Source organism: Sturnira hondurensis, unplaced genomic scaffold (genome assembly GCF_014824575.4).
Source record: "Sturnira hondurensis isolate 20B ecotype Veracruz unplaced genomic scaffold, ASM1482457v3 Scaffold0021795, whole genome shotgun sequence".
NCBI classification, from domain to species: Eukaryota; Metazoa; Chordata; class Mammalia; order Chiroptera; family Phyllostomidae; genus Sturnira; species Sturnira hondurensis.
The window spans coordinates 6,377,150-6,397,832 of NW_028094426.1; the positions used below are offsets into that span (position 1 = coordinate 6,377,150).

The 20,683-nt window shown below is 39.0% G+C and overlaps 1 protein-coding gene across 2 annotated transcripts in view; it reads right to left on the reverse strand.

Moving 5' to 3' along the window:
• PDE3A (phosphodiesterase 3A) overlaps nt 1-20,683 on the reverse strand; it is a 277,604-nt gene that overhangs the window by 199,891 nt on the left and 57,030 nt on the right. The window lies entirely within an intron of this gene.

Here is a 20,683-nt window from a genome sequence, read left to right on the forward strand (position 1 = left end):
CTCGTCCCCTGCCTTCCTCAAACGTGAAATTAGCTCTAGCAATTAACCCTCTTGGGAAGAGTTGGATTAAAGATCACAGTTCATGACCAAAGTGAAGAGGCTGGAGGAGAGCGGAGAATGGCGTTCCTTCCTCGCCTGCTCTCAAAACACTCAACACTGTACACGGTTCCTCAGTAAGCACTTAATAATAAATGACTGCCAGTAAGCACGGCCGTTTTTATTTTACTGGACAGGAAAAAAGAGAGGAGATAGCATTTTCTCATGATCTGAACGTATCCAATCGGATAAAGCAAGAAGGCAGTTAGTTGTAGCAGGAGAGGCAGGCTCTTCAAATCCCCACAAAATAACAAATTCTTTCAAAGTTTCACAAAATACATTCAAATTCTCCAAAAAAAGAGCATATTCCTCCTTTAAGTTCTCATAGGATACAAATCCTTCCTTTAAATTCTTGCAAAATGCTAACGCTTTGTTATGCTTTGGACAGGAAGGACTTCGTTTCAGGCATGTGGGGGAGAAAGGGTGGAGAGAAAAATGCTCAGATGATGCTATTTTGAAGCTATTTGGTAAGAATGGCTAGTTTCCCCTCTAATATTCATGAACCGGCCAAATGTCATGTTTCCGTGCGCTGCTGTCTGGATGCTATCAAAGGCACTACTTTGAGGGGAGAGAGGAGGTCATATGCTCATCTTCTCACATGCTGCTACTGCTGCTGATTTTTTTTAAGCTTTGTGACCTAGAAAGGAGATGTTCGGTATGAATGATGCACGACTGCAGAGAGCATTGAGCGTCACTGGTCTATTTATACCTCCAGGAAGGAAAAAATGAGTACAGGGCAATGGCTGTGTATGCCACGGACGGGCATGCAAAGATCATCTGGAAGAAACAACAAACACAGCGAGGGAAGTATTTTTGTCAGCGAGGAATAAAAGGTGAGGCCATACTCCCATTTCCCTTAGTCTTTCCAAAATTCTGTTTGCTTTTAAAGAATTCTGAGTTGATTCCTGATGTTTCCCACTACTGTGCAAAGTATTCTGAGTCGTTAAAGACACTGCCACCCACATTTTAAAAACTGGCCTTGTTCCATATATACATACATACTCACATGTGGCTATAATCTGCAGCCATTTGGACACGCAATAAATTTGGGGATAAAGTTTTTTGGGCTTAGCAAAGTATTTGGGAAAGCCTTACATATAATTGTGTGAGTTAACTCAGAAGAAGAGGAGAAAATGAGAAGATTTACATTGATTTGTACAACGTGGTAGAAATAATTGTTCCCAAGATATGTTGTCAGCTTTTCTTAAATGGTGAAATATTTCTGAGACAAAGCAGGGGAATGCACCCAGGTACAGCTGTTAACACTTATTCCTGCATCATTGGAGAATGCAATGCCAGTCTTTACCTCTAGACATCTAGTAGTTGTTTCTAATATAAACACCATAGTGTGGGGCCCAGTGGAAATAATACTGTGAAACTGACCCGTGCACGTGTGTGATGTCTGCCAGCTTGATTTGCTTTTGGAGGTTTTACTGCCCGTGGTGATGGGTTTGCTGACAACTGGCAAGAGTAGGAGTTGTTTTCGAAGGCTCAAGATTAGGTGTTTGCTAGTGTGAAATTTATTGATCCTCCGGGGCTCAAACTCAGTCCTGGATTCCTTCACCCAAACACAAACGGATTTACTTTGAGCACGCCCAGGCTTCACAACAGAAACACTCCCTGTTTCTATTACTGCCCAAGTCTTCTCTTCATGCATGATGCGGAAAATTCAAGGCATGCTGCACTCTTTCCCTACATTTGCTGAAACCACGCCTGATTTTAATTCATGGAGCACACACGGGCATTACATCATATTCGCTTCTTACCCAGCCTGACCTATGATGGAGGTGAGGCTGTATCTTGAGTTGTTCACCTCAAAGAGAATTAATGCTTTTATTTTTTTTTAATTTTGAACACTCACAAGGCAATTTTTGAACTTATATACATCCATAGTTTGTTGCCAAATCCATATTTTTTAAACTTTCTGTAACAGGTAGGAAACATAGCGATTAATTCGTAAAGTCAATGAGTTTCAGTAGAATAAGAAACTTATGTGATTGTCCAAGCTCCTCGGAATATAAATGGGCTGACAAAACCCACTATCGCTGATGGCTTTTGTCTGTACTTACATTTTTGGCAAGAGCTTGTGAGTTTAAGAGGTACGACTACTTGTTGTTCACGTATATTCAGTGCCAGAAAGGAGACTTGGACAGTGTGAAGGCCTGTTAGTGAAAAGACATATTTCGTGCACATGGAAAACTGATATTCATGATGGAGAGGTTGGGACCTGGGGGTAAGGAGGAGACAGGGAAAGCAGGACAGGAATGAAAACTCAGCCACAGGTTCTTGGTAAATACTTGTTGGTTGATTATACAACAGGAAAGAAAGATGTAGCATCTTTGAAACCTGCATGCGCCATACCACTGACAACAAGAACTTAATTTTCATGGCTCCATAGTTTTAAAGTTCTCTTGTCCTTTACCTTTCCCCTACATCAACCAATACTGCAACCTCCTTCTTTTCCTTCTGTCGTACTGCCACAAAGAAGCTAACTGAATGATCCTGCCTTTCAGTGTACACGAAGCTGGCACATACAAATCAGTGGCTCTTTAGATAGGTCATGGAAATACAAATACTCAGAGAGATCTGAACAATTGGGAAAATTGTCTGAGAGGCAAAAAAATTATGTTCCATGAGAAATTTTGCTAAATGAATAAAGCACACCAACAATTAATACCTTTTTCTCTTTTTAAAAAGACATTTTCTTTGCATGGAAGAGTTTATTTTATGACTTCTATATTTAATATTTAACTTATGCTAATGCATCTCGATCATTTTTAGCACAATTGCTATAAGACAAAGGAAAGCTAAGAGACATACTTAGACATATTTAACTCTTACATAAGAATCAGAAGAAGGTATTTTTTTGTAAAATATTAACAAAACACAGGAAAAGCAATTACTGGTCAATTTTTTGGATCAAATAGATACTAATTTTAAATTTCCTTAATGTCTGTATACTTGATCACACAATTACTATTCATTCCAGAAAATAAGGTGTTTCCTAAGAAGTTTGTATCAGCAAATAATTATAGTATAACTCTATTCTTAATTTCTACTCTCACTCACATCCTCCAACATACCTATGCAAGTAGTCAAGGTCCTATATCCAGACTAGGGGGAGGACCACAGTAACACAGTTTAGAAATACCCATAATAGGAGAGAGTAAGAGTTCTCTCCAATGCTAGAGTTGTAGTAAATGCCCCTCAAATAAATTTCAGTAGAACTCATTCTTACAACAGGAAATTTAAAAAAGAGCAATTAGTGTTGACAATTGCTAACAATGGAAAACAGATCCAAGAAGAGTAAATATTAAGAGAAAGATGTTTTTATATAAAATTTAATACACCTATAGAGCAGTAATTCAATGTAAATTTTTGACTCATTAGAATAACTCTACTCTTTGCCTTTGACTGACAAATTCTGAACAACAATCATGGCTTCCCTCCCCGAAAAGATGATGCTCCAAGCGTGATTTATAATCCAAGGATAACTCGACATATTTGCCATGACACTGCCTTTTTCTACAACACAACCAATGGACAAGACGGTTTTAATACATGTTTTTGTGTCCTGACCACTAAGTGCTTATTCCATTTACTGAGTTAACATTAAGCATACGCTTCAAATTCAGTGTTTTAAGCTGACATGCTGGCTTTAAAAGACACATAATCATATTTTAAGATTTTTTTTTTAGTTTTTAATTTCAAACTGCTAAGTTTGACTACATTTTTACAAACTGCTAATGAACATAAATTTCAAAAAATTTGACTTAAAGCTTTTAATATGTAACATCCAACAGTACTGCTGACTAAATATTTCCATTTGTCCTCCACTTTCCTGAGGAATTGTAACCCACCCCACCATTCTTTTGACATTGTTTCTGTAAGTGCTGACTCTGACTATATGCAGCTTGTAGATAAACAGCATGTTTGTAATAAGAATCATATGAACTAACTCCAAAAGATACAGACTCGCATCTTCAGTCATCTCAGCTCTGGGGGATTTGCTGAACTTCCACCATAAAACCAAGACGATGTAAAACCAGGATGATGAAAACCAGAATGACACACACCAGACCATCGCTTGACCAATTCCAAGGTCCTTACCAGAACAGACTGTGCTCATCTGCAAGTCGTCCCCTCAACAGAGAACTCTCAAGCCCTCCCCTTGATCTCTTTGTTTTGCGTTCCCTCTCCATCTTTATAAAAACTCTGCCTGAACTGAGATGTTAAGGTGGGCTTTGAGACAAGATGCTCCCATCTTCTCAGGTGGCTGACACTTGTATAAACCTCTTTCCTCTCCCCAGCACCTGGTTCTTGAGTTTGACTTTCACTGTGGCAGGCAGCTGGGCCAGTGTTCAGTAAGAGTAGGATTGTACTTCTCTGTCTCCTGAACATTTACTGAGGCCATGTGCGGTCACTGAAATGTATTCACACAAGTGTCATGCATCACCACCAGGCAGAAGTGCTCAGAGCCAGTGTGTGATTTACCATGTCCTCTTCCCCTGCACAGGTGACTGGGAAGCATGTGTTAAGGGGAGCTTCCTGCAGAAGTAACTATAATAAATCTTCCCGCCAAGCCACATGGAAGTAACAGGAAAATCTTTTTTGTTATAAGCCATTAATATTTTTGTGGGATTGTCATTATTGCAAACTAACTTAGTCTACCCTGACTACTACATATACCTGGTGGTAATTATAAAGCACACCTGTAAGTTTGGGGGGGAAAAAAAGAAGAAACACAATTTCGCTCAAATCATTTTAAAGTCATTTTAACATAGAATATGTAGTGTCAACAGTTAAATTCCATTTTGATGTAGAGTTGCTTGTCTGGAAATAAATTTTCAAATTTTATATGAACTATGGATATAAAGTGGTGTTGTAATAAATTATGAATTCCTAACTGAGCAGGTTATGGTAGGTAGTCACAACCCGGGCCTGTAACTTCCTTAATGAAAAGTTTTAGAGCAAGTCTTGTCTATCGTTCTAGCGCATCTAAGTTAACACATCTTCGAAATGCCAGAAGTAATACGTCTTAAAGGTATAATCCTCAAGAGAGCACACAATCTTGACTATCCTATAACCCAATCCACACCTTGCTTCCTGTAATCTTCCTTGCTTCATGTAATCTTCCTTAGGTCCCTGCCTTAATTTCAAATGCATAAAAGAAACTGCAAAACTGTCCTTTTCCCGGAGCATGTGAGGTCTTTCCTCGGGCCAGCCGTCATCAGCTTGGGCTCAAATAAACTCATAAAATTCTCTATAGGTTTGGATGTCTCTTACATTGACAGTAATACAGGGTCAACAAGTGGTTCAATAATTAATAACAAATGAGAACGGTGGATGGGGATGGGGCGATCCAGTGGTGAGAAAGGGTCCTCAGGGTGGAAGTACCACCCTCGGAAAAGTAGAGGAATGAGAAAACAAAGGAGCTTTAAGAGAATGAAAAATAGTTCCAGATGAAGCTCTAGAGATGCACAGGGCCTTATACACCATGGGAGGGAGGAGGAAACACGCTATAGACTCGGGAACATGGCAAGGTTGTAAGTGACTGCAATATACAAGCAGATCTGTAATCCCGAAAGGTTTCTCTCTGTAACTTGAAGACAGGGTTGAAGAGAGGAGTGGGTGGGAAGAGGAGGATGAGAGGGGTCAATGGAGTAACTGGGAGGAACACATTACTCATCCTGCTCAAAAATATCCCACATGTGACCCTAACTTACGGAATGAAATGCACATCATTCTCTGAGGTACCAGGGTTCCTCCAACATCAGGAAATAGAAGCTAGTGGTCAAGGATCAAGACTCCGACTGTGAGTTCAACTTCCACTACATACTAGTTGTACTGATGTCCTGGTTTCTTTAGCCACAAATTGTATTTCTGGAGCTTATCATGAAGATTTAAATAAGACAATAAATGAGAAATGTTTATTTTAGCAAAGTACCTGGCTCTTAGTAAAGGTTAACTTGTTAACCTAGAGCCTTCTATGACCTATAACATAAGTGAGCCATTATCTTCCGATATATATTTTTTCATTCTCCACAACTAATGCTGTTGCCTTTGACTATGTCCCCAGGTTCCACCTGCTCAAATTCCACTCACCCTTCAGGATCCAGCTCAGACACCATATGCTCCATGAAGACTTTTCTGAAGGTTCCCCACACCCTAGGACAGGGGCGTCAAACTCATTTTCACCAGGGACCACATCTGCCTCACAGTTGCTTTCAAAGGACCAAATGTAATTTTAGGACTGCATACATGTAACTACTCCTTAACAGTGAAGTGGGAGCTTGGTGCTGCCACCAGGTAGAAACCAGGTGGAGGGCCGGGTTCGGCCCTCAGGCCTTATGTTGCCACGTGTGCCCTAGGAAACAACCTCTTCCAATTTTGAACTGTAATGTATTTTATAACTACTTCACAGCACTTATTATAAACTATCTGCTGGATAAAAGATAAAATAAAATTTAGTTTTCCCAACTATATTGTATTTTCCTTAGCCAGCATTACTTCTTATCTATCCATATATATCTCCAACAGTACTTCATTATAATGCCTTGGACATATTGATCTTTGTTGTTGACTAATTTAAGAAATTAGATCTGATTCTAACATATAACCTGATTAAATGTATTAGTATAATATGTAATATTTTTAGTCATAGAGATAAGAAACAACTATTTCACAAAACTGGTCATTTTCTCTTTCCTTTTATCTAGAAATAATCAGGTTAGACAGGGTAAATGACTGTTCTCAAACTGCATGGCCTGTTGATGAGAAATCCTAAAGGAAAATTGAAATCTTTGATTAAAACAACAAAAACACCCACCTAGCTCCTAGAGGAGCGGCGGGACACAGAGCATTCTTCGCTCCCATCTCCATAAAGGTGTCACCAGGCAGATAGATGTCCTTGTAAACAACCGGCCATTGCTAAACAGTTTGCTTCCCATTCCCCAGTCCTGAGACCACCACCAAGTTAATCTCCTGTTGCTTGATACCCTTTGTCTTTGCTGTAGTAAAGACGCATGCAAGAAATGTTGTGTACGTGAAGGGACATTGTAAGAAACAGATTTGCACTTGCTTGAAAAGCAACCATCCCAGTAGTCTGATCAGTGCAGCCTGACAAAATTAGGGCCTAGCCCGGGTCTCTTTGGTTAAGTGATCAAATAAAATTCAAACCGACTTAGGAACAGTTCTTGCTTACCACGCTGACTGTAACTTTTCTGAAAGAGACTTTGACCTTTAATCTCCACCCCACAGACTTTTTTAGAGCCAGCCCAGAGAAACCTGAAGGATAATGGAGCCATCCTACCAATTTCTTCGCATTGCAAATTACTTTGTAATTTAAACATTTTGGAGAATACATTTTTAAAACTAAATTCTAAAAAACAAAAGCCAGGCAGCATCACTTTAACATATAATACCTCATTACAAATGCCAACTCTCAAATGCCTCTTGGGTAGATTTTCTCTCATACTCATTGGAGTCAAAGCTTAATTAGATCTCTGAATCGTACACTAAACTATGATTTTTAAATTTTTCTCATTTTTACAGAGTGCCCAAATAAAAATAATCAGAGAAGCAACACAAGCAAAAAAAAAAGTATTGATTGTGAATGCATATCCAAATAGGTGGTAAAATTATAACTTATATAGGTTGTGTGTGTGTGTTTGTGTGTGACTATATAAGTGTAGTTTATGTAATAAAAGGGAAATATTGTCACAAAGCAAAGCTCTATTAGATAGTGCTAGCTGTCTGTCCCTCTTTATTCCAGACTAATTTATGCAACATCCTGATGTTTAATATATTCGTCATGGAAAATCTGTCTCTAGGGTGAGGGGTAGGAAGGGAGTAACATTTTCTTTTTACATTCATAATTTGAAGCAGATAGTTACATAATGCAATAAACTTCTTGTACTTTGCAAACACTTTAAATTATGCATCACAAGACTACAAGATACAAGAATATGCACTTAAAAGATAAAACTTAAGAGCCACTTAAGTTTGCTAAGTTTTTACCCTTTACGTCCCCTTTTACCCATAGCATTTATAGTACCGTAATATCAAAATGTTTTGCTTCATTACATAAGCAGTCAACAATACTCAGTGATCTGAATATTTTCAAGTGCAATATGTCATATATCCAATAGAGTTTTCATTAGGTTTTCTTTCAATACTACTGTACAAGCTGAATGATTAAGAGATGACAAAAATCATTTTTGCTTTCATAAATATAAAACATCAATACTGTGGGTATAAGTGACAGTTCCATATTTTAAATTTTGAAGCTCACTTATAGACAGAACATACTAAGTGACAAGAGAACCCAAGAATCAGGGGTCTGGCTCAGTGATTAAAAACGACTTGATTGGAAGCAAAGCACAGCCTCTCTGGACTCTTGTTGTGTCCCAGGAAACGTGCCGTCTCACAGCTCACCCAGTCTTATGAAGAAATGACAGAAGCTGAATTACTTCAACATCTCTACATTCTAGTATGTGTGTGGAGGCAGACCCTATTTTTCCACACTCTATTTTGCATTGCTTTTTAAATAAATGCCTTCTTTGCACCATTTTCTTATATCACTAAAGCACTAAGTGCAATGTCAGCATCTGCTAATAATTATTTTGGTGTATTCACATAAGCTTGGAATGCTGAGACATGTATTTGGCTTAAGATGCAGCATAACCATCATGACAACTACGCCTTCACATTATATACAGCAGACTTCTTTAAGGGAGAAGTTACTATGTGGTAACGCCCGATAGTAAACGCACACAAGCTGGATGTGCTGAAGATAAACTGAAATTTATGAGGATGCACACCTGTGGATAGTTAGGAATTTCCTTAAGAGAGAAATAAAAGTTGATGAACTCTGGAGAAAATGGACCTAATTTTTTCTAGCAACATTCTCTACACCCAAGAACAAGACACCTTCACTACTAGTTGGAATCAGCTATAGGAAAAATCAAGATAGGTCTTAATATTAGCAATACCCTTGCATGGGTCCACTCAGAAAGACAATTAAATGAAATAATCGTCTGCTTTGACTGACAGTCTTATTGTGGAAAAAACACTTTACATAAAAAAAGGGTTAGCTAACATTGGGTGAGGGAAGCTTTAATATGAGCAACACAGTGCTAACCTTCAATTTAGTTCATTTCCAACTTTTGAGCTATGGGCTCCAAAGGATTTTCACCAATGATAAAATACACACTGTGTGATTGCAAGTGTCTGCTTTCTGCGCTGGGCCTATCACTAGCACATAAAAGGGACACCATCAGTATTTATTAAATAAAGAAATGAAGGCTGAGGTAAGTAAGTACAACACTGGTTCCCAAATGCTTACCATGACATCCTTTCACTGATTTGTAGCAAAGTTGGAACAAAAAAGCCCGAAATTTTGTCACTCGCCATCTACTACTCTTTAGTTTTAAAGTCGATTTACCTCATTTCAGCCAACACTCTCATTGTTGTTTGCAGAGTCCAGATGTGGAGTGAATGCTCAAAGTAATCACACAGCATTTAGCTCAGAGAATATCTTCAATTTTACCCAGAAGCCCAGACAAGAGCGGAAATAGTCGGGGAAGAAGGGAGTAAAGTCACAACTGTTGGGTTGGCCAAAAAGTCTGTTTATTTTTTTGTATAAAAGACACATTTTCAATAAGTTAACTGATTTGGATATTTTGAATGTGTTGGCTATCTCCCGCATGGCTGAACACTGATTGTTCTCAATGCCTCAATTCCATAGCTGTCAACTCCAACCGGTCCACCCGACTGTGGAGCACCGTCCAGCAAGAGGTCTCCAGCATGAAACTTCACAAACTACTTTGGACACATTCGAGCAATCATGGCATCTTCTCCAAATACTGCACTAATTTTGGGGGGGAGTTTCTGTTGTACCTTTACCTTTCTTGAAATAATAAAGCATATTATGCTGAAAATATTGTTTATTTTCTTCTATCCTTAATATTAAAATGACTATACAAAATTTTCCAACTTTGGTATTTTTAAATGCATGCTAATTTAACAGCTGCCACAATACAATCTAACAAAACTATTTTGAATGAAGTTAAAGAAAACTAAGCCTTACTAGACCATCTTACAGAAAAATACCAAAGGAATTTTTTGGCCAACCCAGTATAATAATTACAGAAGAGGAAATAGTAAAAATTATTTCATGTATCCTGCAAAAAAACCAACAACATTGTTCTAAGGGAAACTTAGTTCAGTTTCATTTGACCCTAAACCTTGCTAAGGCTAGAAGAGTTGATTTGCAATCACATAGAAAAGGTTTGGATATTAGATACAGAATCTGAGAAAGTAGTAAAAACAGTTTCAGCCCTGGCTCGTGTAGCTCAGTGGATTGAGCGTGGGCCTGAGAACCAAAGGATCGCAGTTCGATTCCTAGTCAGGGCACATGCCTGGGTTGCAGGCCAGTTCCTGGTTCCCAGCAGGGGACGCATGAGAGGCAACCATACATTGATATTTCTCTCCCTCTCTCCTTCCCTTCCCTTCTAAAGATAAATAAATAAAATCTTAAAAAAAAGAATCTGAGAAAGTAATTCATTGTCAAACACACGAGATATTTACTGAAAATTTAAGCCACTCTTGGTCTCAGTCGACTTCCTTCTTCCCCTGTGTAACAGAATAAGGTATTTTTGGACGTCACCTTGAGCTCCCGAGAATGTGTGCTTCATGGAACTTAGGACAGGCAGAGCGAAGCAGCACTTACTCCACTGGCCTCAGAGAGCGAAGGTGACCAGAACCAGAAACCTAGAAATGAAATCACACGTATCTCTTGATAAATTCCCAGTTCCTCTGACTAAATATTTCCTTCAGCCCCAGACACTATAACTGTCAGTCATTTTTAGTCTGTTATTCTAATATGAAAAGCCTGACTTCAGTACCATAAAAGTCTTGGGAAAAAAACAGTTATGAACACTGGTGGGCTCAAGGGACTGATAATGGAATATGAACCTTTCACCCCTAAAATGGTTCCTTGGGAACCGAAAGCAGCATTTTTTTCAGTATAACCCTCCGGTGCCCCCATTTTCCCAGGTGGTGCTAAAACATTCCGCAGCTGCTGGCTGTCAGTGTGTCCACAGCCTCCTAACGTCTTTTGAAGGACTAGGGTAGACGCCAAAATGTCAGCCCCGGTGCTTAAGAAAATTTGCATATAATCCCCTGGGAGTCTGCTAAAATGCAGGTTTTGATTCAGTTACCTAATGCAGGGCCTGAGATTTATTTCTAGCAGCTTCCAGGTAGCGCTGACCCAATGAACCTTACTTTGCAAGGCAAGGATCTTATTCCACCTTCACTTATGGAATTTAACTTTGGGGTCCCTACAAAAATTTCTATGCGCCCAAAATCTCTATCTTGCTCAATATCAGAAATAACACACACACAGGAGTGGGAGAGACGTTCCGGTTTCCGTTACTTATTCAGTCCGGTTAGAACACGGGCTTGGAGTCTGTTTCTGACCAGTTCTAGCTTTGTACCTACACTACGATGCAAAGGCATCTGTGCATTTCTCACGCGATCTTTACAGTAGCTGTGAGCTAAGTAGAGCAAGTATAGCTTCCGTTTCAGAAAAGGAGAAAACAGATTGATCAAATTAAGGAACTTACTCATGGCATCTCATAAACAGTAAAAGCCGGATCCAGGAATCATCTTCAAACTTTGCGACACGGGCCTCTCCCCAACCAAGTCCAGTCTATCTTCTGCATGGGTGCCTTTCACAGTTGCCCACCTTCTGTGGCCACCCAGCCACGCTTTCCCTAATGTTCATTACACTGTTGCTCCCTTGGTTGTGTAACAAACAAAGAACATCAGTGTTACATGGGGACGCTTGGGGTTTACTCTTTCAGAACACGCTGTATCCCAAATGAGTTTGTTTTTTTGTTTTTGTTTTTTTTTGTTTTTTTTTTTTTTTAATCAGGAAGAAAAGCCTGAATTCTTCTGGATGACACACAGCTGAGTAGAAGATTTAGGATCCTCAAGATGATTCAACAGCAGAGATGTTGCTGATCAGTCTGAATATAAATGCTAGTTACCGATGGATCATCAGTGTTGGAAACTGAGTGAAAATGCTCAATCAAGGACCTCTCCGTGACCCCACAGTGCTGAGGAAGGCAGCAGGGAGTCCCTGTGTCAACGTGGGAAGTGAGAGCACTGCCTGCCTGTCCAGGCTGCTCTCGCTCCATTTGGAGTACAAGTTCAAGAGCCCCAGGTCGTTTCTGTTTGGTTTGCTGCTGTGCCCCAGCACCCAGAAAAAGGCCTGGTGTGTAGACAGTGCACCCTAGATATCTTTTAAATCAAATCAAGCACTGATGTCTTATGATACCGATATACAATGTAATAAATACTGAACTCTGTCTAAAAGTAATGCCCTCGTTTCTTTCTAAGCAGATTACTTTTCACATTAAAATGAATTAAAAGTTGTTTTAAAATCTTTAATCCTTGAGAAAAATAAAGACGTTGTGTTCTTCACCACCTGACTAAAAATTACTCTTTAGTGTCTGAAAGATATAAAAACCCAAAGCAATAAATTCCACACTACATCAATACCATGTGGACTCAAACAGAGAAAGACAGCCAATGGCACACACTTATTTCAACCCTACTTTTCATGATACTGTGGGAATCTAGTTTCTGACTTTCCTTCAGATCTTGGCTCAATATGCATTTCATGAAACAAAGTCTACTATAGGTTCTTCACAGAACCAAGTACAATACCTCCTTGTTCTTAAATCTCATGTACTTTTTTTTTTTAATTAGAATTCCTCTCTTCTTTTTTTTTTTAAGATTTTATTTATTTATTTATCTTTACAGGGGAAGGAGAGAGGGAGAGAATCAGCAATGTATGGTTGCCTTTTGTGCGTCCCCTGCTGGGAGTTGGCCTGCAGGGAACCAGCCTGCAACCCAGGCATGTGCCCTGACTGGGAATCGAACCTCGATCCTCTGGTTCGCAGGCCCGCGCTCAGTCCACTGAGCTACACCAGCTAGGGCTCTCATGTACTTTTGTATGCATGTACTTGAACCGCCTGCCACTAGACTACACTTCCTCTGAGGACAGGGATTGTCTGCCTTTGCTCTCAAGTACATTCATCGAAGCTGCCTGGTCCAGATCCTTACCAGGTCTAAGAGTTACTGAAAAGTAGCAAATATCCTCTAAAAACAATGAACTCTAAACAGCCTCTCTGGCTCTATCCTCACATGAAGAAAGATGAGACTAGAGGTTACTTGGGTAGTTTCTACAAAGGCACAATACAACACACAAGTTCAAAGCCTCTAGGGAATTTCAATGGAAACAAATCATAGTTTTACATGGCAACTGTATGTTCCCGTCTGGTCCACAGATGATTTGGGGCACATGCTGTCCTCGTGAGAAAGAATGGGTTACAGATAGTCGAGACTGTTGTGAGAGACAGAAACTCAGCCAAAATGCAGAAAAAAGGAAAGGGTCACTTCATTATTCAAGTCTTGATTCAACAAATTAACTAAGATTAAGCACTGTAGTGATATTTTAAAAGAATACTGATGTCATACATTTTTTACCACTTTATTTATCTATTTTCAGAGAGAAGGAAAGGGAGAAAAAAAAGAGGCAGAGAAACATTGATGTAAGAGAGAAACATCAGTTGGTTGCCTCCCACATGTGCCCCAACCGGGGATCAAACCTGCAATCTAAGCATGTGCCCTAACTGGGAATCCAACCGGTGACCTTAGGTTTTGCAGAACGACACCCTACCCACTGAGTCACATGGCTCAGGGCAGTCTTACACATGAATTTTAACAATATGGGAGACTCAAACCCCCAGCACAGAAATGCTGAGTCTAAGAAAGAACAAAGCAAAATCAAGTTAAATGAGAAGTGACCTCAGAGTGAAAAAATAATCGATCACCGAATTTTCTGCAAGCAATTCTGATTCAAAATTGGCCAGAGTGGAGGAAGACAGCAAACTATAAAATACTGTAACCATCTAGGAATATCATCTCTGCAGGCCTCTTCCTCACAACCCAATTATGAAAAAGTTCAGTACCTGCAAAGCCTGTAAACAGGAGACTACAAACAACGAATTCAAAGGCAAATTGTAACAGAGAAGACATATCTTATCTATTAGATATAGAAATATCTTTTCAGTACACATACATTTCTCAACCTTACTTAAATTACATTCTGTTACTTTTTTTATTTGTGATTCTATCCTTACAAATACTTATTTCTGGGGGCTGCCAGAGGCTTTGTCTCATTCTTCATCTCATCTTTATGCTTGAATATGATGCCCAAAAGTGCATCATATTGCTACTCACCGGAGGAAAGCAAAGTGGAAAGACTTCCAGGAAAAATAGAGCCAGAACCCTTTGATGAAGTCAACCCTGAGACCTCTAGACTTTCCATTTGTAGAACAATGTACTTGTTTTTAACATGTATATAATTTTCAATTGGGTTTTCCATCCTTGCATCATTTATATCCCCGGAAACAGTGAGACTTCACTAAATGTTGGAAGTATCTGGGTGACTTTGGTCTCAGCTTGTTCATCTAACCACCTTAGGCCTTTGCTTACCCATCAAAACTGGCACACTATCACTACTTTTTGGAAAAGATTTCTGAAGAAAGAAAATCTTACTCGAAAAGACCGTGCATTTTTAAAGTTCTTGCAGATTAATACATAAAGGCAGATTACTCAGTCTGCCTCAACTTGCCAGGCTACTCAATCTCATTTGTCTTCAAGTTGTTTTTAATCCTCACCTGATGATATGGCTACTGATTTTAGATGTCTTAAAGTTTTGCTCTAACTCTCAGCAGACAGACACTTGTGAATGTTATAGGAGTTGCATGATCCATCATTCAAAAAGTTTACATATAACTGAAAAGATAAAGCACACAGATTACTCTTGCTTTCATGATTTCTATTAGTTCATTATATGCTCTTCAACTAAATTTCAAAAACTTGAAATATAAATTAATAATAATTAAATTAAAAATTTTTATATTTGATTTAAAAATCGATTAAATAATTTTATAATAATAATTATAAAATTTATAATTTCTTATTAAAAATAAAAACTTAAAGACAGCCCTGGCTATCTGGTATGGCTCACTGGATTGAGTGCTGGCCTACAAACCAAAGGGTTGCTGGTTTGATTCCCAGTCAGGACACATGCCTGGGTTATAGGCCTGTCCCCAGTAGAGGATGTTTGAGAGGCAACCACACATGGATGTTTCTCTCCCTTTCTTTCTCCCCCACTTCCCTTCTTTCTAAAAGTAAATAAATAAAATCTTTAAAAAAAACCTAAAAGATTGTAACATGTATTCTTAAATAGCAGTGATGTTTTGTTTTACTCTGACCAGCCACACTGTTAGTGCCCTAACACCCATCTGATTCATTTACTTATATTTTACTTTTATTGTTGACACTGTTAGAGATGCCTCCATTTCCCCTACCATTTGTACACTAGCCAGTCTTCCACCCGCTCCCTCTGGCCATGACCACACTGTTATCTGTGTGTATATGTCATGCATATATGTTCTTGGGCTAATTAATCCCTTCACCTTTCACCCAGTACCCCCTCCCCCATCCCTTCTTACAGCTGTCAGTCTGTTCCATGTATTCACACCTCTGTTTCTATTTTGTTCATTAGTGTATTTGTTCATTCCGCATATAGGTGAGAATATCTGGTATTTGTCTTTCTCTGACTGGCTTATTTCACGTAGCATAATAATCTCTAGATCCATCCATGTTGGTACAAAAGACAAGATTTCCTTCTTTTATGGCTGTGTAGTATTCCATTATGTGAATGGACTACGGCTTTTTATCCGTGAATCTGTTGATGAGTACTTGGGATCTTTCCAGTTCTTGGCTACTGTAGATACTGAACACAGGGGTGCACATGGAAACCTACTGTATGGGAGAATACCCACTGCGTGTTTGCCACTGTTCCCTCCAATAAGCAGTTAATTTCTAAAATACATAAAGATGTATTATACAACTCAACGAGGGAAGAAAAATAATCCAATGAAAAAATGGACAAAGGACCTGAATAGACCCTTCTCCAAAAAGGACATATATATGCCCAATAGACATGAAAAAAATGCTCAATGTCACTAATCATCAGAGATGCAAATAAAATCACAATGAGATCTCACCTCAAAGCTTCCAGAGTGTCTTTCAACAAACAACAAGTGCTGGCGAGGACGTGGAAAAATGGGAAAACGCTTGTGTACTGTTGGTAGAAATACAGATAGATACAGCCACTGTGGAAAACATTATGGAGTTTTCTCAAAAAATTAAAAATGGAACCATCTTTGACCTAGCAATCTTACTTCTGGGAATATATCCTAAGAATCCAAAACCCATCTGATTTAAATTAATACTCATAGCAACTCAAACAAAATGTAGCCCCCATCTTAAACAACAATAATAAAATTGTCTCAGAAAAGCTAAGTACATTATTTAAGTTCATGGAGCTACTAAAAATTTTCATTTTCATATAAGAAAATCCTCATCCTCCCAAATAATGGGAACTTTCCCCCAACAGGAACCTACATGGCAAACAGGATTTCAATGAACAACAACAAAAAATCACCTTACAAACCTTAAGAAATTATTTTCAAAAATTACAATAAAACTTCTTGAGGGAATTCATTCATCATTGTTTCTGTGAGCCTACCTTATATCATATGTGAAGAGCCAGGCTTGGCTATACAGAGAATCTTCCTGTAGCCTCATCTCATTCTGTATCTTTTATTTTCAGAGCAAAGAATCAGTCTACATGTTTTAGATAGAATGTAGAAGGACAAACCCACAAATTTGCAAACTTTATATTAAGGGTAGTAATGTGGATGGGGCAGATAATGTTTTCTTCCAAATGAAACAACCTGAAGGAGATGTTATTACTCATTGAAAACTAAAAGGATAGAATAGAGATGTTTCAAGAAATCTTCCAGCTCTGGCTGGTGTGGCCCAGTTGACTGGAGTGTCAACCCACAAACCAAATGGTCCCAGGTTCAGTGCCCCATCAGGGCACAAACCAAGGTCACGGGTTCCGCCCATGGTTGGGGCATGTATGAGAAGCAATGGATCGATGTTTGTTTCTCTCCCTCCCTCCCTCTCTCTCTCTCTCTCTCTTCCCCTCTCTGAAATTAAAAAAAAAAAAATCTTCCAATGGACCCAGCTATTTCAGCACTGGGGCAGTCACTGCCATACAGAAAGAGTGGCTTGCCGAGAGCTGAGGAGGAGGTCAGCAGCAGCATCCCTGGACAAGAACACAGATTTGAGGCAGTTTTTCCTCTAAACTCATTCCCCTCTACAGAGCCACAACAGAAAGAGGCCACGCGTACAATCTTCATCACAACACAATCCTTCCAAGTTCAGGAAAAGAGTGTGTGTGTCTACATTAAAAGTAGGAAATGGAGGAACCTAGGCTCTCAGGCAGCAACATCCAATGCTTAAACGTATATAACAGGGACCTATTCGTGTTTAAGTACCATGTTTTAGAATAAAATACTAAATATCTATGCAGTTGCCATTTCAATTTAGCTCACTTTCATGGTTTTGCTCACTTCCATGGTTTTGCAGATCTTCCTCTCAGCGGAGTGCTTCCCACGTACTCACATGTAGTAATGTGCCCTGATCCCAGAAGAAAGTATAAAAAATTGGGGTAATTTATCTTCAAAATAAAACATACAGTTTTCCTTCAGATAAAAGAAAAACTTGTTAAACCACAGAAGGCACGGTGTTCATCAAGACATAAGGGATTATATCAAATTATTAATATTAGTAAATGCTTCTTTGATCTAAAAAAAAATCTTCCAAAAGGATGTAGTTTGTGACTTTGCTACACTGGGATCCTTGCGTGTTTCTCTCCTCCCTGGAAGAGGCACCAGTGGAGAGTAAGCTGAGACATTCGTTCCGCACATTCACAGTTTTATTGAAGGTAGTGATTTTTGCAGAGGCCTCTGTGTCTGTGTACATGCACTCTGCTGTATTCAGAGAAGCAGCAAAAAAACAGAAACCAGAAAAGAATCTTCTAAGTATAACGCTGAAATTTAGTCATGAAAGTTTTTAGGTTTATTCTCTGTATCACTAATTATTGATGTGAATAACATCTTCTAAATTTTCAGCCAGATCTCCCTCTTCTACTTTATATCTTTTAAAGAAGTGTGTAAGAGCTTTTACCCAAGGTAATAATAGGTTAACCAAATCAGTGTAGGGTTTACTTCAGCCCATTTTTTCCCCAATTCAGGACAACGAGGGGTCAAAAAAATCCTCTCACTGTATTTTTACAATCCCTTAAACTAAAACACATGTGTGTTTTCTGCTCCTTTTCAGATAATTTGCTCTTTTCATAAAGAAGGAATAAAAGCAGGCGTGAATAGTGGCTTGGCAGTTAACCACACTTCCAATTAACATGCCCTGTTACTGTTTATCTCTGAGAGGGACTTGGAAATTTCCAAGACTGTGATGTAATTTCTGCCAGGCCCATTAGAGGGAGCTACAGAGAACATTAGTTTCCTGACGAATGGTATTTAGATGAGTCATTGACAGAAAATGCAAGGGACCCAAGAATATTAACCTAGTGCCCGGGGCCTCGAACCACCATATCTAGACTCCAAAGCACCAGTAGCTCACCATTTCTCCAGGTGGCCAACAGCCTTTTTTGTTCACAATTCTTTGGAACAGCTTAAGCATGGGGAGCCCACCAGGGCACCCGCTCTGATGAAGACAGCACTGTAAATCACTCTCCAGGATCCGGAATACCTGGATGCTTATTGACAGCTTCCTGGCAGCTTTGGGTGCTTTTCGAACTACATGAGATGATTCCACCAAGTGCGTGAGATAAGTTTTATGTAAGTGCACACGGAAGAAATCCAGAGTGACGTGGGAATGGCTGGCATTAGGTAGATGAAATCTGACATACAGACATTTTTATTAATTTCCTCCTATATTAGTAAGTAGTTCGGCTGTGTGAAATGTTTAAGTATTTAGCAACAAATTTTTAACCTAATAGCATTTTTAAGTTTCCATATTTCAAAGGATTTAACAAAGTTCTCCTTTCCAAGCCTTGAAATCAGACATGGTGTTAAGGATAAAATACTTACATCCTCTTCCCAGGCAATAAGTATCTACCTTTTACTGAAGACATTTAAATGGTGTTTAAGCAAAAGATCATCTTCCTAAACAATACATAAACTTTTCCAGTTAGGGGAAAAAAAGATTCTCAGTAATAGCCAAGGGATTATATTAATTATTTAAAAATGAATCACACTATCACTTGTCCAGACATTTTAATAATCTTTACTTTTCTGTTCCCTTGATTTGCTTGAAGGTGAAAGCTGCCTTACTCAGAAGTAAATAGCTGGAGGACTAATAAATTGTCTATGGAGGCCTGATTATCATATGCACGCATGCTAAAATTATCTCATGATTTTGGCAGAACATTAACAAACAACTTACTATATTGAAATAGTTAAATAACCACTTCCTTTTACCCTTTCAGAAGAAGTTGTTGTTGATACATATACACTTGCATTTATATCCTGCACTATGCACTATGCTAAATGCTTTCCATGCAGTATCTCTAATCCTCATCAAAACATTACAGTAAAGACATGGTAAATAGTTTGCATTTCATAAATGAAGGATCCAGGGCTTTGGGAGTTTAAATGACTTGCCCAAGGTCACAATTCTATAACTTGTAGAGCCAAAATTGAGTCCAGCTCTGTTTCAAACTAAAGCTCAAATGCACCCACACGCACGGTTTGCATGGTAACGTAAGTGCGAACTCAAACACTCCCCTTCGGTGCGTGAGTTGCTAAACTGGAGCCAGAGATACTGCTGCTACTGATACTTCCCTTCTCCAACTTTTGAAATTTTTGCTTTATAGACTCTTTGTGGTGAAAAGATTAGAGTTTGCCACTTGTGTGATTATTGCACACTGGGTGTGATCACCTGACACCCCAAGAAAAGCATGGGACCCCAGGGCTAGAGAAGCCGGGCCATGATAATGACCTGGCCACTGACTATCTGTCCGATCTGGGGCACAGCTCTGTGCCGGACATCTCCGCTGTACAAACCACATCTCTAATCACCCTCCACGTGTCTGCAGCTGTCTTTATGGTTCAGATGGCACCCCTAGCACTTCACACAACTGCACACCCAGAAGCCACAATTAGAACAGTGAATAATAGGTATTCCAATATTAGCATGGCTTTTTGTTGCAAGGCTAACTGAACTGAAAAATGCAAGAAGCGCTCTCTTTGTGACAATCTGGATAAGGTAAAAAGAACGTGAGAATTCAGGGGGTTGTTTTAAAAAGTGAAATATGACTCCAAGGACACAATTTATAGGAAGCAATTCAGAGTCTATTAAGTCAGAAGATTCCAATCTGAGATTTATGTGTGACTGTATTTTCAAACCACAGTCAATAGATGGTTTTGTAAAGAACAGGGTCAATATGCCTTTCTGTGATGTCAACTGATTGATTCTCTTCTGTTAGGGGCAAAATCTCTGGGTGGGATGAAATGTCAGAAAGGTTATTTGGGCTTCAAATATTGTAATGAACTTTAAAAGACAATGAAAA